The sequence below is a fragment of the Pan troglodytes genome, chromosome 1 (genome assembly GCF_028858775.2).
Source record: "Pan troglodytes isolate AG18354 chromosome 1, NHGRI_mPanTro3-v2.0_pri, whole genome shotgun sequence".
Classification (NCBI taxonomy): domain Eukaryota; kingdom Metazoa; phylum Chordata; class Mammalia; order Primates; family Hominidae; genus Pan; species Pan troglodytes.
Window position 1 is genome coordinate 192,021,502 of NC_072398.2, and position 12,108 is coordinate 192,033,609.

The 12,108-nt window shown below is 45.1% G+C and overlaps 1 pseudogene; it reads left to right on the forward strand.

Moving 5' to 3' along the window:
* Positions 1–11,185: 11,185 nt before the first annotated feature.
* Positions 11,186–11,892, forward strand: LOC107973899 (eukaryotic translation initiation factor 1-like; annotated as a pseudogene).
* Positions 11,893–12,108: the final 216 nt, after the last annotated feature.

The following is a 12,108-nucleotide window of genomic DNA, read 5'->3' on the forward strand; positions in this document are numbered from 1 at the left end:
AGGCAGAACAATGAGGTAGTAGCAACTGTTCCCCCTGCCAGCCACCTTTTCCTGACAAACCACAGTTGTACCCACTAAGACAGGACAAGACAGTAGAGACCTCCCTTCCTAGCTCTCCACATGGTATGGGCATGGTGGTGGCTTTTCTTAGGCCACCAGAGGTCACTCCATCTTCCTCTGATACAGGTTACAGAATCTGAGTGTTGACAACAGGTACCACAGTGCCTTGGGTCTTCTTGCCATCACTCCAGAGCTGTTGCTCAGCTTCGTCTCTGCTGGTGTGGATCTGCCAGCCACTGCTGCTGGCTGCCGCTGGTGCAGCCACTGCCAGTCCCAGAGATGAGAGACAGGAAGCCTCTCTTCTCTCTGCCAAATAGCACAATGATACAGTTAAAACACAGACATGGGATCAGGCAGATGCAGGTTCAAATCTCAGCTCTGTTATGCCCAACATTGTGTAACCCTAATCTATTCACAACCTCTCTAAGCGTCAGTTTCCTCACCTGTAAAATGAACCTGCATCACAGATTAATTGTCAGAATTAACCAAGATACTGCATTTCAAATGCTTAGCATAACTCTTCTTATGAATAAAGTCAGAATGTTTCCCCCAGTGCTGGTGCTTGTATTCAGTTAGCTTTCCTTTACCTTTTTTTTTTTTTTTTGAGATGGAGTCTCACTTATTCTGTCATCCAGGCTGGAGTGCAATGGTGCGATCTTGACTCACTGCAACCTCTGCCTCCCAGGTTTAAGCCATTCTCCTGCCTTAGCCTCCCGAGTAGCTGGGATTACAGGCACGTGCCACCATGCCTGGCTAATTTTTGTATTTTTAGTAGAGACAGGGTTTTGCCATGTTGGCCAAGCTGGTCTTGAACTCCTGACCTCAGGTGACCCACCTGCCTTGGCCTCCCAGAGTGCTGGAATTACAGGTGTGAGCCACCTCACCTGGCCTGTTTCCTTTGCTGTGCAGCTCAAAGTCTTTCTCTCTCCATTATTTACTATAACATTTGCTCTCCATTTTTGTTTTTTTTTTTTTGAGACGTTTTTTGAGTCGTTTTTTTTTGAGACTTTTTTGAGTCTCGCTCTGTCACCCAGGATGGAGTGCAGTGAGTGGCGCGATCTTGGCTCACTGCAACCTCCACCTCCCAGGTTCAAGCAATTCTCCTGCCTCAGCCTCCCAAGTACCTGGGATTATAGGAGCGCACCACCACGCTCGGCTAATTTTTGTATTTTTAGTAGAGACAGGGTTTCACCATGTTGGCCAGGCTCTTCATGAACTCCTGATCTCAAGGGATCCACCCGCCTTGGCCCCGCAAAGTGCTGGGATCACAGGTGTGCGCCACCATGCCTGGCCTGCTCCTCATTTTTCACTCTAGCAAAGAAAGAGGTTGGGCAAGGAGCCAACTGTTTTGGTTGCATATTCTCTAAAACAATTCTGAAAAATTGTGTACTCCCTTGCATATTTTTAAGTTGACATTTAAATTTTTCAACCTTAAGATTAAATATTACAAAGAATAGAATTTCCAGCATATTGTAAACATCAACATTTTAAAATAAGTAAGTATTACATAACTCTTTTGAATTCATTAAATGGAATCTAAACAGTATAAGGTGGTCTAGAATGAGCGCTCTGACCAACAAGGACACCATATCAGAAAGTGCTTGAGAGGCTGGGTGTGGTGGCTCACGCCTGCAATCCCAGCACTTTGGGAGACCGAGGTGGGTGGGTCGCTTGGGCCCAGGAGTTCAAGACCAGCCTGGGCAACATGGCTCCACCCGAGAACCCAGGAGGCAGAGGTTGCAGTGAGTCGTGATTGCGACACTGCACTCCAGCCTGGGTGACAGAGTGAGACCTCATCTCAAAAAACAAAAGGAAGTGCTTGACCAAACTAAACATACCCTTTTTTAACGTATTTGACTGTGAATGAAATAGCAGTAGAGACACAGAAAGAAAAGGTAGTAAGCAGAAGCCATGAGATAGTTGCATCTAGACAAAAGAAGAGATCAAGAGGAATTTAGAAGGAAAATAGAGAGAGAAGCTACAAGTAGATGCAAGAGGAAAAAGTAGGGGCAAGGACAGAGATGAACTATGTCAGGACACTGAAGCAGTGGTTTTGGCAGGGAGTAATGGATAAGCACCTATGGGTTGGGGTGGGGAATGATGATGGCAATTGCTATTCAGACACTAGAGCTGTTACTGTATCCTGATTGGCAAGGATCCACCATTGAGTTCCACACAACTTAGTTGTTCAGCCAGAGATGGTAGTCACGTTGCGTCTTCCTCAATGCCTCTGTGGTCACATTGCCTCTTCCTCCTCTGTCTGTATCAAATCTCCCTCTGCCTCCCTCATAAAGATACTGTGATTGTATTTAAGACTCACTCGGATAATTCAGGATAAACACTCCATCTCAAGATCCTTAATTAAATTACATCTTTTGCCACAGAAGGTAATATTCTTATACTAACTGGTGTGCTACAATAAAGTTCTAGCAGTAACCACTTGAAGTTAGCATAGAACCCACAAATTACAGGTCATGGTCCCCAGTAAGACTGCCCTCATTTCAGATGCCAGGCACACATTAGGCATCCCTAGGCCACCCACATTTCTGACCAACTGGCTACAAATCTGGGGGTTCCCATATCCACTCAGGTTTGATAATTCACTAGAATGACTCACAGAACTCAGGAAAGTGATATACTTACAATCACAGTTTTATTATAAAGAATACAAGTCAGGACCAGCCAAATGAGGAGACAGGGTAAGGTCTGGGAGAGTCTCAAGAGCAGAACTTTGAGAAGTGCCTTCTCCCTGTGGAATCAGGGCATATCAGCCTGGTGACACATTGATCTGTTTACCAGCCAGGAAATTCCACCAAACCTTATTGTCCAAAGCTTTTTTTTTTTGAGACAGAGTCTTGCTCTGTCACCAGGCTGGAGTGCAGTGGCGCAATCTTGGCTCACTGCAACCTCCACCTCCTGGGTTCAAGCGATTCCCCTGCCTCAGCCTCCTGAGTAGCTGGGACTACAGGCGCTTGCCACCACGCCCGGCTAATTTTTTTTTTTTTTTTTTTTTTTTTGTATTTTAGTAGAGATGGGGTTTTACCATGTTGGCCAGGATGGTCTCAATCTCCTGACCTTGTGATCCACCCCCTCGGCCTCCCAAAGTGCTGGAGTTACAGGTGTGAGCCACCATGCCTAGCCTGTCCAGCGTTTTTATTGGGACTTCATTATGGAAGCATGATTGATTGAATCATTGGCCATTGGCTGGGTATCAGTCACTGGTTGAACTCAATGTACTATACCCCCTTCCTTCCCCAGAAGTCAGTGGTGTGAAGTGGCATCTCATTGTGGTTTTGATTTGCATTTCTCTAATAACCAATGATGAATGATGTTGAACATCTTTTTATGTGCTTATTGGCCATTGGCATATTTTCTTTGTACAAATGTCTGTTCAAATTCTTTGCCTTTTTTTTTTTTTTGAGACAGAGTCTTGCTTTGTTGCCCAGGCTGGAGTGCAATGGTGCAATCTCGGCTCACTGCAACCTCTGCCTCCTGGGTTCAAGCGATTCTCCCCCCTCAGCCTCCCAAGTAGCTGGGATTACAGGCATGCACCACCACACCTGGCTAATTTTTTTTGTATTTTTAGTAGAGACGGGGTTTCGCCTTGTTGGCCAGGCTGGTCTTGAACTTCTGACATCAGGTGATCCTCCCGCCTCAACCTCCCAAAAGTGCTGGGATTATAGGCGTAAGCCACCCGCCCGGCCTTTTTTTTTAGAGATAGGGTCTCACTGTGTTACCCAGGTTGCAGTGTAGCAGTGTGATCATAGCCCATTGCAAGTTTGAACTCCTGGGCTCAAGGGATCCTCCTACCTCAGCTTCCCAACTAGCTATGACTAGGGGCACATGTCACCACGTCTAGCTAATTTTTTAATTTTTTGTAGAGATGAGGTTTTGCTATGTTGCCCAGGCTGATCTCAAACTCCTGGACTCAAGCAATCCTCCCACCTTGGCCTCCCAAAGCCTTTCCCTGATTTTTAATTGAGCTATATGTCTTTTTATCATTGAGTTGTAAAAGTACTTTACATATTCTGAACAAGTCCCTTCTTGGATATATGATTTTGCAACTATTATCTCCCATTTGGTGAGTTCTCTTCTTTTTACTCTCTTGGTGGTATCATGTATAGCAAAAAATGTTTCATTTTGAGACACCCCAACTTACTTACTTTTTCTTTTTTTTCTTTTCTGCCCTGCCGCCCTGCCACCACCCTTTTTTTTTAGACAGAGTCTTGCTCTGTTACACAGGCCAAAGTGCAGTGTCATGATCATGGCTCACTGCAGCTTCAACCTCCTGGCCTCAAGCCATCCTCCTACCTCAGCCTCCCAAGTAGCTGGAACTACAGGTGTGGGCCACCACACCCAGCTAACTTTTAAATTTTTGCAGAGAAGGGATCTCATTATGTTGCCTAGGCTGCCTATGTTTTCTTCTAGGAGTTTTATAGTTTTAGTTTTACATCCAGGTCTGTTATCCATTTTGAGTTAATTTTTGTGTATGGTGTAAGGTAGGATAGACAAAGTCTCACTCTATTGCCCAGGCTGGAGTGCAGTGGCATGATCTTGGTTCACTGCAACCTCGGCCTCCCAAGTTCAAGAGATTCTCATGCCTCAGCCTCCCGAATAGCTGGGACTACAGGCACGTGCCACCCTGCCTGACTAATTTTTTTTTTTTTTTGTATTTTTGTAGAGATGGCGTTTCACCATGTTGGCCAGGTTGATCTCTAACTCCTGACCTTAGGTGATCCACCCACCTTGGCCTCCCAGGATGCTGGGATTACAGGCATGAGCCACTGCACCCGGCCTGGAGGTCCAACTTCATTCTTTTGTGTGTGGATATCCAGTTGTCCCTGCACCATTTGTTGAAATTAATACATGTCTGAATCTGGTGTTCTGCAGTACCAGGTTGCTGGATACAGGCAGAAAGGCTTTCTGCCACATTTCACAATGGTTCTGAATTTTAAAATTTGCTTTGAACTGGAAAATCTAAACCGGAATTTTTGGTTTCTTACTGTAAGTGATATAATCAGTTAACTCTTGCATTTTTCAATGGCATGAAATTGTTCTAATCAAGTCCACAAAGTCTTACTTTCAGAGTACATCACCCAAAAGTCAAACAATAATAGTTAATTGACTGCTACAAACAGCAGACCGCTAGAATCCCAATAGAATGCCAACCAGGATTGTTGGCTGCAACATTAGAAGCCAAAAGTGGATAACTAAGGTAGAAAAGGAATTTATCAGAAGGAGATTATGTAACTCATAGAAAGGAAGGGAAAAACAGGAAAGGCAGCCTTGGGAAATGAATAGAAAGCAATTTGTCTGGTCAAAAGAAGCTAGATAGCCTTGATCAAACCTCACCACAAGAAAAGTATGATCACGACACCTCCAGTAGACATTTGTTGCTGTCAAACTCTTGACATCATTGTTACAGTCCTTAATAATCTCACTCTGAGTCCAGTAAGACTCCAGTGTCCCAGGCATGAGCAATTCATTGGCCAACCCCTGTTCATTGGCTCATGGCCCAGATGAGAGGGGACGGAAGGAAATACATTCTCTCTTCAACTTTAGTAATTAAACTTTAGTAATTCAAACAGGGCTTCTACATCCTATTGAGATCCATAATAATAGGTCCTTCCCCAAAGAAAGAAGGATGCTCAGACATGAAATGGCCAAAAACAAGGTGTGTTATAGAAATGAATAATAAAAACAATAGCCAACCTTTATCAAGGGCTATCTATATACAAGTTTTTTTTTGAGACAGAGTCTTGATCTGTCGCCCAGGCTGGAGTGGAGTGGCATGATCTTGGCTCACTGCAACCTACACCTCCTGGGTTCAAGCAATTCTCCTGCCTCAGCTTCTGGAGTAGCTGGGATTACAGACGCGTGCTGCCAAGCCTGGCTGATTTTTGTATTTTTAGTGGAGATGGGGTTTCACCATATTGGTCAGTCTGGTCTTGAACAACTGACCTCGTGATCCACCTGCCTCGGCCTCCCAAAGTGCTGGGATCACTGGCGTGAGCCACCGCGCCTGGCCTATATACAAGTTTTATATGTATTAATTCACCTAATGCTCACAATCGCCCTATGGGGTATGTTCCATTATTATCTTAAGTGGTAGGATAAATAATGGGCCCCAAAGAGATCTACTTCCTACTTATCCTTGAAACCTGTGAATATTACCTTATATGGCAAAAGGATGAATCCTATGTGTTATATAATAAAGAATTTGACTGGCCTTTCTTCCTAGTATGTGAATTAAATGTCAACAAGCTGTTAGAAAGCTTATTTATACCTAGTGAAATTACTTTGGAGGATAAATCTGACTTCATCATGAAGGTGGATCTGTGACCACCAGCAGTTTCAGATTCACATAATCACTTCTTTTTTTTTGAGACGGAGTCACGGTTTGTTGCCCAGGTTAGAGTGCAGTGGTGTGATCCTGGCTCACTGCAAACACCTCCCGGATTCAAGTGATTCTCCTGCCTCAGCCTCCTGAGTAGCTAGGATTACAGGCGCGTGCTACCACGTCCAGCTAATTTTTGTATTTTTAGTAGAGACGGGGTTTCACCATGTTAGCCAGGCTGGTCTTGAACTCCTGACCTCAAATGACCCACCTGCCTCGGCCTCCCAAAGTGCTGGGATTACAGGCGTGAGCCACTGTGCCTGGCCCTCATTTTTTTTTTTTTAAATCAGAAGAAAAGGAGCAGCATTCTCCAAACTCTGCTTTGAAAAGTCTCAGGAAGGCCGGGCATGGTGGCTCATGCCTGTAATCCCAGCACTTTGGGAGGCCAAGGCAGGCGGATCACGAGGTCAAGAGATCGAAACCATCTTGGCCAACATGGTGAAACCCCCATCTCTACTAAAAATACAAAAATTAGTTGGGTGTGGCGGCATGCACCTGTAGTCCCAGCTACTTGGGAGGCTGAGGCAGGAGAATCACTTGAACCTGGGAGGTGGAGGTTGCAGTGAGCCAAGATGGCACCACTGCACTCCATCATGGCAACAAAGTGAGACTGCGTCTCAAAAAAAACAAAAAGTCTCAGGAAAAATGCTGATTAACCTGCCTTGGGTTATGCTCCTATCCCTGTGGCCCAGGGAGAGCACAGGTTTGTGATCAGAAGAGAGGGAGAAATTTGACAGGACAAAAACAAAGGATGTCACTGCATTAGGGAATACCTTCAGAGTAAATTATAGAAATTGCCTAGAGAATTTTGGCAGAATCCAAGAGGAAATAGAGGAGCCTGAATTTCAAGAGTCCACCACCAAGGAGCAGGAGTACACAGTTAGCTCAGGCAGGTTTGTTTGCTTGGAGGAGTTTCATTAGAGATACAAGATTTAAGGGATTAATTAAGGTTGTAGCTTAAGGCCTTAATAGTTTACAGGACTGTGAGACAAATTCAGACCCAATGCTCTGGTCAACAAAAAACTCGTGAGGATGTGAAGGAAGGAATTCAAAGCCATGAACGCTATACTTATATATACACTCACGGGGATAAATAGATAGAAAATGTTGGGTAGAGGCTGGGTGTGGTGCTCACGCCTGTAATCCCAGCACTTTGGGAGGCCGAGGCAGGCAGATCACCTGAGGTCGGGAGTTCGAGACCAGCCTGACCAACATGGAGACACCCTGTCTCTGCTAAAAATACAAAATTAGCCGGGCGTGGTGGCACATGCCTGTAATCCCAGCTACTTGGGAGGCTGAGGCAGGAGAATCACTTGAATCCGGGAGGCAGGGGTTTTGGTGAGCCGAGATTGTGCCATTGCGCTCCAGCCTGGGCAACAAGAGCGAAACTCTGTCTCAAAAAAAAAAAAAAAGGCCGGGCGTGGTGGCTCACGCCTGTAATCCCAGCACTTTGGGAGACCGAGGCGGGCGGATCACGAGGTCAGGAGATCAAGACCATCCTGGCTAACACAGTGAAACCCTGTCTCTACTAAAAATACAAAAAAATTAGCCGGGCGTGGTGGCGGGCGCCTGTAGTCCCAGCTACTCGGGAGGCTGAGGCAGGAGAATGACATGAACCTGGGAGGTGGAGCTTGCAGTGAGTCGAGATCGCGCCCCTGCACTCCAGCCTGGATGACAGAGTGAGACTCTGTCTCAAAAAAAAAAGGTAGATAGATAGATAATGTTTGATAGATAAATATGCAAACTATTTACAGTAGTTACTTTTGAGAAATGAACTTAAGGGACACTTTCATTTTTTACTTTCTGTATGTTTGTATTGTTTAAATATTTTGCAATATTTTGTAAATTAAAAAATAAAGGTTTTCTAAAAACAAAGATTGTGTGAAAAAGAAATGGATTTCTCATTGTTGTCTGACAGTTCTGGTGTTGAGTTCCCTAGGACTCATCTTTCTCACTGGCTATCAAAAGTAGGTTGGTGTTGGCCGGGTGCGATGGCTCATGCCTGTTATCCCAGCACCTTGGGAGGCTGAGGCAGGTAGATCACTTGAGGCCAGAAGTTCAAGACCAGCCTGGCCAACATGGTGAAACCCTGTCTCTACTAAAAAAAGAAATACAAAAATTAGCCAGGTATGGTGGCAGGCACCTGAAATCCCAGCTACCCAACAGGCTGAGGCAGGAGAATTTCTTGAACCCAGGAGGCGGAGGTTGCAGGGAGCCAAGATTGTGCCACTGTATTCCAGCCTGGGAGATAGAGTGAGACTTTGTCTCAAAACAACAACAACAAAAAAAGTAGATTGGTGCAAACAGTGGGTATTTTATACACTATACATGTAAAACAAAAGGGAGGGATTTATAGACACATAGGTATAGTTTTTTCTGGAAGGATAAAAAAGAAACTGGTAAAAGTCAATGATTCTTGGGATGAAAACTGATGGATTAGAGAATAGAGGTGGGTAAGGAATTTTAATTCTCGTATACTGTTGATAGTGTCTGATTTTTTTTATTACCATATGAATGTATTAACTATTAAAAATAGCCGGGTGCGGTGGCTCATGTCTGTAATCCCAGCACTTTGGGAGGCTGAGGCGGCGGGTCACTTGAGGCCAGGAGTTCGAGACCAGCCTGGTCAACATGGCAAAACCCTGTCTCTTCTAAAAATACAAAAATTAGCCAGGCATGGTGATGCATGCCTGTAATCCCAGCTACTACAACCTCTGCCTCCTGGGTTCAAGTGACTCTCCTGCCTCAGCCTCCCGAATAGCTGGGATTACAGGTGCCAGGCACTAAGCCTGGCTAATTTTTGTATTTTTAGTAGAGATTTTTGTATTTCAGTAGAGGTCTTGCGATGTTGGTCAGGTTCATCTTGAACTCCTGACCTCAGGTGATCCCCCCAACTTGGGCTCCCAAAGTGCTGGGATTACAGGTATAAGCCACCGCCTGGATCTTAGACTTCCTTTAAACTTAGTCTCTGGATGTGTTTTAAGTTTCCCAATCAGATACAGGCCTAAGGGGCTTGATCTGGAACTGAGTTAAAGTGGGGGATAAAATGAAGTCGCATGGGAGGATTCAGTAAGTCACAGCTCTGGTACCCAAAGCTCTGGCAGTGGCTTCTTGTTGCCCAGATCCTGGCTAAGTTAATGTGTTCCTGGAGCCAACAGTTGGAACAATAGCTTACTAATTTCCCAGTTTTCCGATGTGGCAGAGGCAACAGTTTTCTTGGTGAGAACTTATGCCTATCTTAAACCAACCTTCATTCAATAACCCCGACTAAGTATAGATTGTTAAAATGTGTAAAACTTGTTTGCAGTAGGCTTTGTGAGATACACTGGCACTAATCCAAAGTTAATGTCCCTTACAGGGGTCGTCTTGACGGTTATGGGTGTAGGGACACGACATGTATGCTGGGTCCATAGCACTCTAACCCTTTCTTTTTTTTTTTTTTTTGAGATGGAGTCTCGCTCTGTCGTCCAGGCTGGAGTGCGGTGTGGCGCGATCTAGGCTCACTGCAAGCTCCGCCTCCCGGGTTCACGCCATTCTCCTGCCTCAGCCTCCGGAGTAGCTGGGACTTCAGGAGCCCGCCACCACGCCTGGCTAATTTTTTTGTATTTTCAGTAGAGACGGGGTTTCACTGTGTTAGCCAGGATGGTCTCGATCTCCTGACCTCGTGGTCCGCCCGCCTCGGCCTCCCAAAGTGTTGGGATTACAGGCGTGAGCCACGGCGCCCGGCCACCCTCTTTCGTTCATTTAGGGAATTTCATCAGGCGATGAGTCAGAGATACAGGGCTTACCATCCCCTACAGAAGCTGAAAGTGCTAGGTACACTTTTTCCACCTGCCTTGCAGCTAGAGCACTGGCATGTGGACTGGGCTCTGCCAGTCAGCCACATCTGCCTCAAAGCTTGCTGGAAAAGTTGGCTTCAGGAGGATCGCTTCCTGGAAAAGCAGTGACTGTGGGGTAGTGATCAGTCCAGTATCTGATGGTCACGGTATCATTGGCACAAGCGGCATATCTGGAGCTCTTCAATCATGGCAGTGGTGTCTTGTCATCAGACCAGTTCTGCAATTTGGTTTTGGCTCTTTCTCATTATGTAGCTCAGAATGTGGTTCTTCAGCCCACCCATTTATTTTATAAGCTACATAATATCCTTTTTTTGTTGTTGTTTTTTTTTGAGATAGGGTCTTGCTCTGATGTTAGGATTATACTGCATACAACTTCAAGCACATTCACATCGAAAATTACCTCTAGTTACTGCATCCAGCTCTGAGTACAGAATCTCTAGGGGATGTCCAATATTTCCAGTCAGCTCCAGATCTTAAAACCCATGGCTAAAATGATATATTTACTAGCAACATACTCTTAGTCCATTTTGTGTTGCTATAACAGAACACCACTGACTGGGTAGTTTCAAAGAAAAGAAATGTATTTTTCACAGTTCTGGAGGCAGATAAGTCCAATATCAAGGTGCTGGTGTGTGTTGAAGGCCTTCTTGCTGAGTCATTCATGGTGGAATGTGGAAGGGCAAGAGTCTGGGACAACAAGAAAATTGAACTCAAAACCTCAAGTCTTTTCATGACCCCAGTCCGTGAGCTACCGCTGAGGACTCAGCAACTTTCCCTTTGAGCCCCCTTGCTTCCTCATGCTCCATACCCCACCTTTGCCCACTTCTCCCCACTTCTTCCACTGCTACCTCTGTAGGCAGTTTCTGCTGAGAAAAAGGAATTGTATAGTATGTTTGCTATTCAGAACTTCTACTCTTTTGACCTCTTTGCTGGATGCAACTAAGGGCGATAACCTCCTTCCTGCTGACACTGAGGATTATATCCATATAAGAATTTAATAAAGAAATGGCAGGAAGACCATTACTACTGTCCAAGGAATTGCTGATGACTACCATAAAAAGAAACTATGACAGGCGCAGTGGCTCATGCCTGTAATCCCAGCACTTTGGGAGGCCTAGATGGGCAGATCACATGAGGTCAGGAGTTCAAGACCAGCCTGGCCAACATGCTGAAACCCCGTCTTTACTAAAAATACAAAAACTGGCTGGTTGTGGTGGTTCATGCCTGTAGTCCTAGCTACTTGGGAGGCTGAGGCAGGAGAATCGCTTGAACCTGGGAGACGGAAGTTGCAGTGAGCTGAGATATCATGTCATTGCACTCCAGCCTGGGTGACAGAGCAAGACTCTGTCTCAAAAAAAAAAAAAAAAAAAGAAACTAGTGAAGGCATTCAAGAAGAAATTTGCCTGGTACTGCAATTGAGCATCCAGAATATGGAGAACTAATTAAGCTACAGACTGACCCGTGCAAGAACCTATGCCAGTTCCTTGCAGAGATCGCACTGGCCAAGGACAATCAGCTGAAGGTTCATGGGTTCTAAGTGTTTGTAGCTCACTGAAGCTTAAGTGAGGATTTTCTTGCAATGAGTAGAATTTCCCTTCTGTCTTTGTCACAGGTTTAAAAACCTCACAATGTGTATGAAGTAACTATTTGGGGTCTGCTCTTAGATTGGACTAGTGTAACTCCTTCATGTAATAAACTGAAAAGAGCCACACAGACAAAAAAAAAGTCCCTTCATAACTGGCATTAATCCATTCATGAGGGTGGAGCGTTCATGACATAAACATCTTCTATTAGGTCCCATTTTCCAAAACT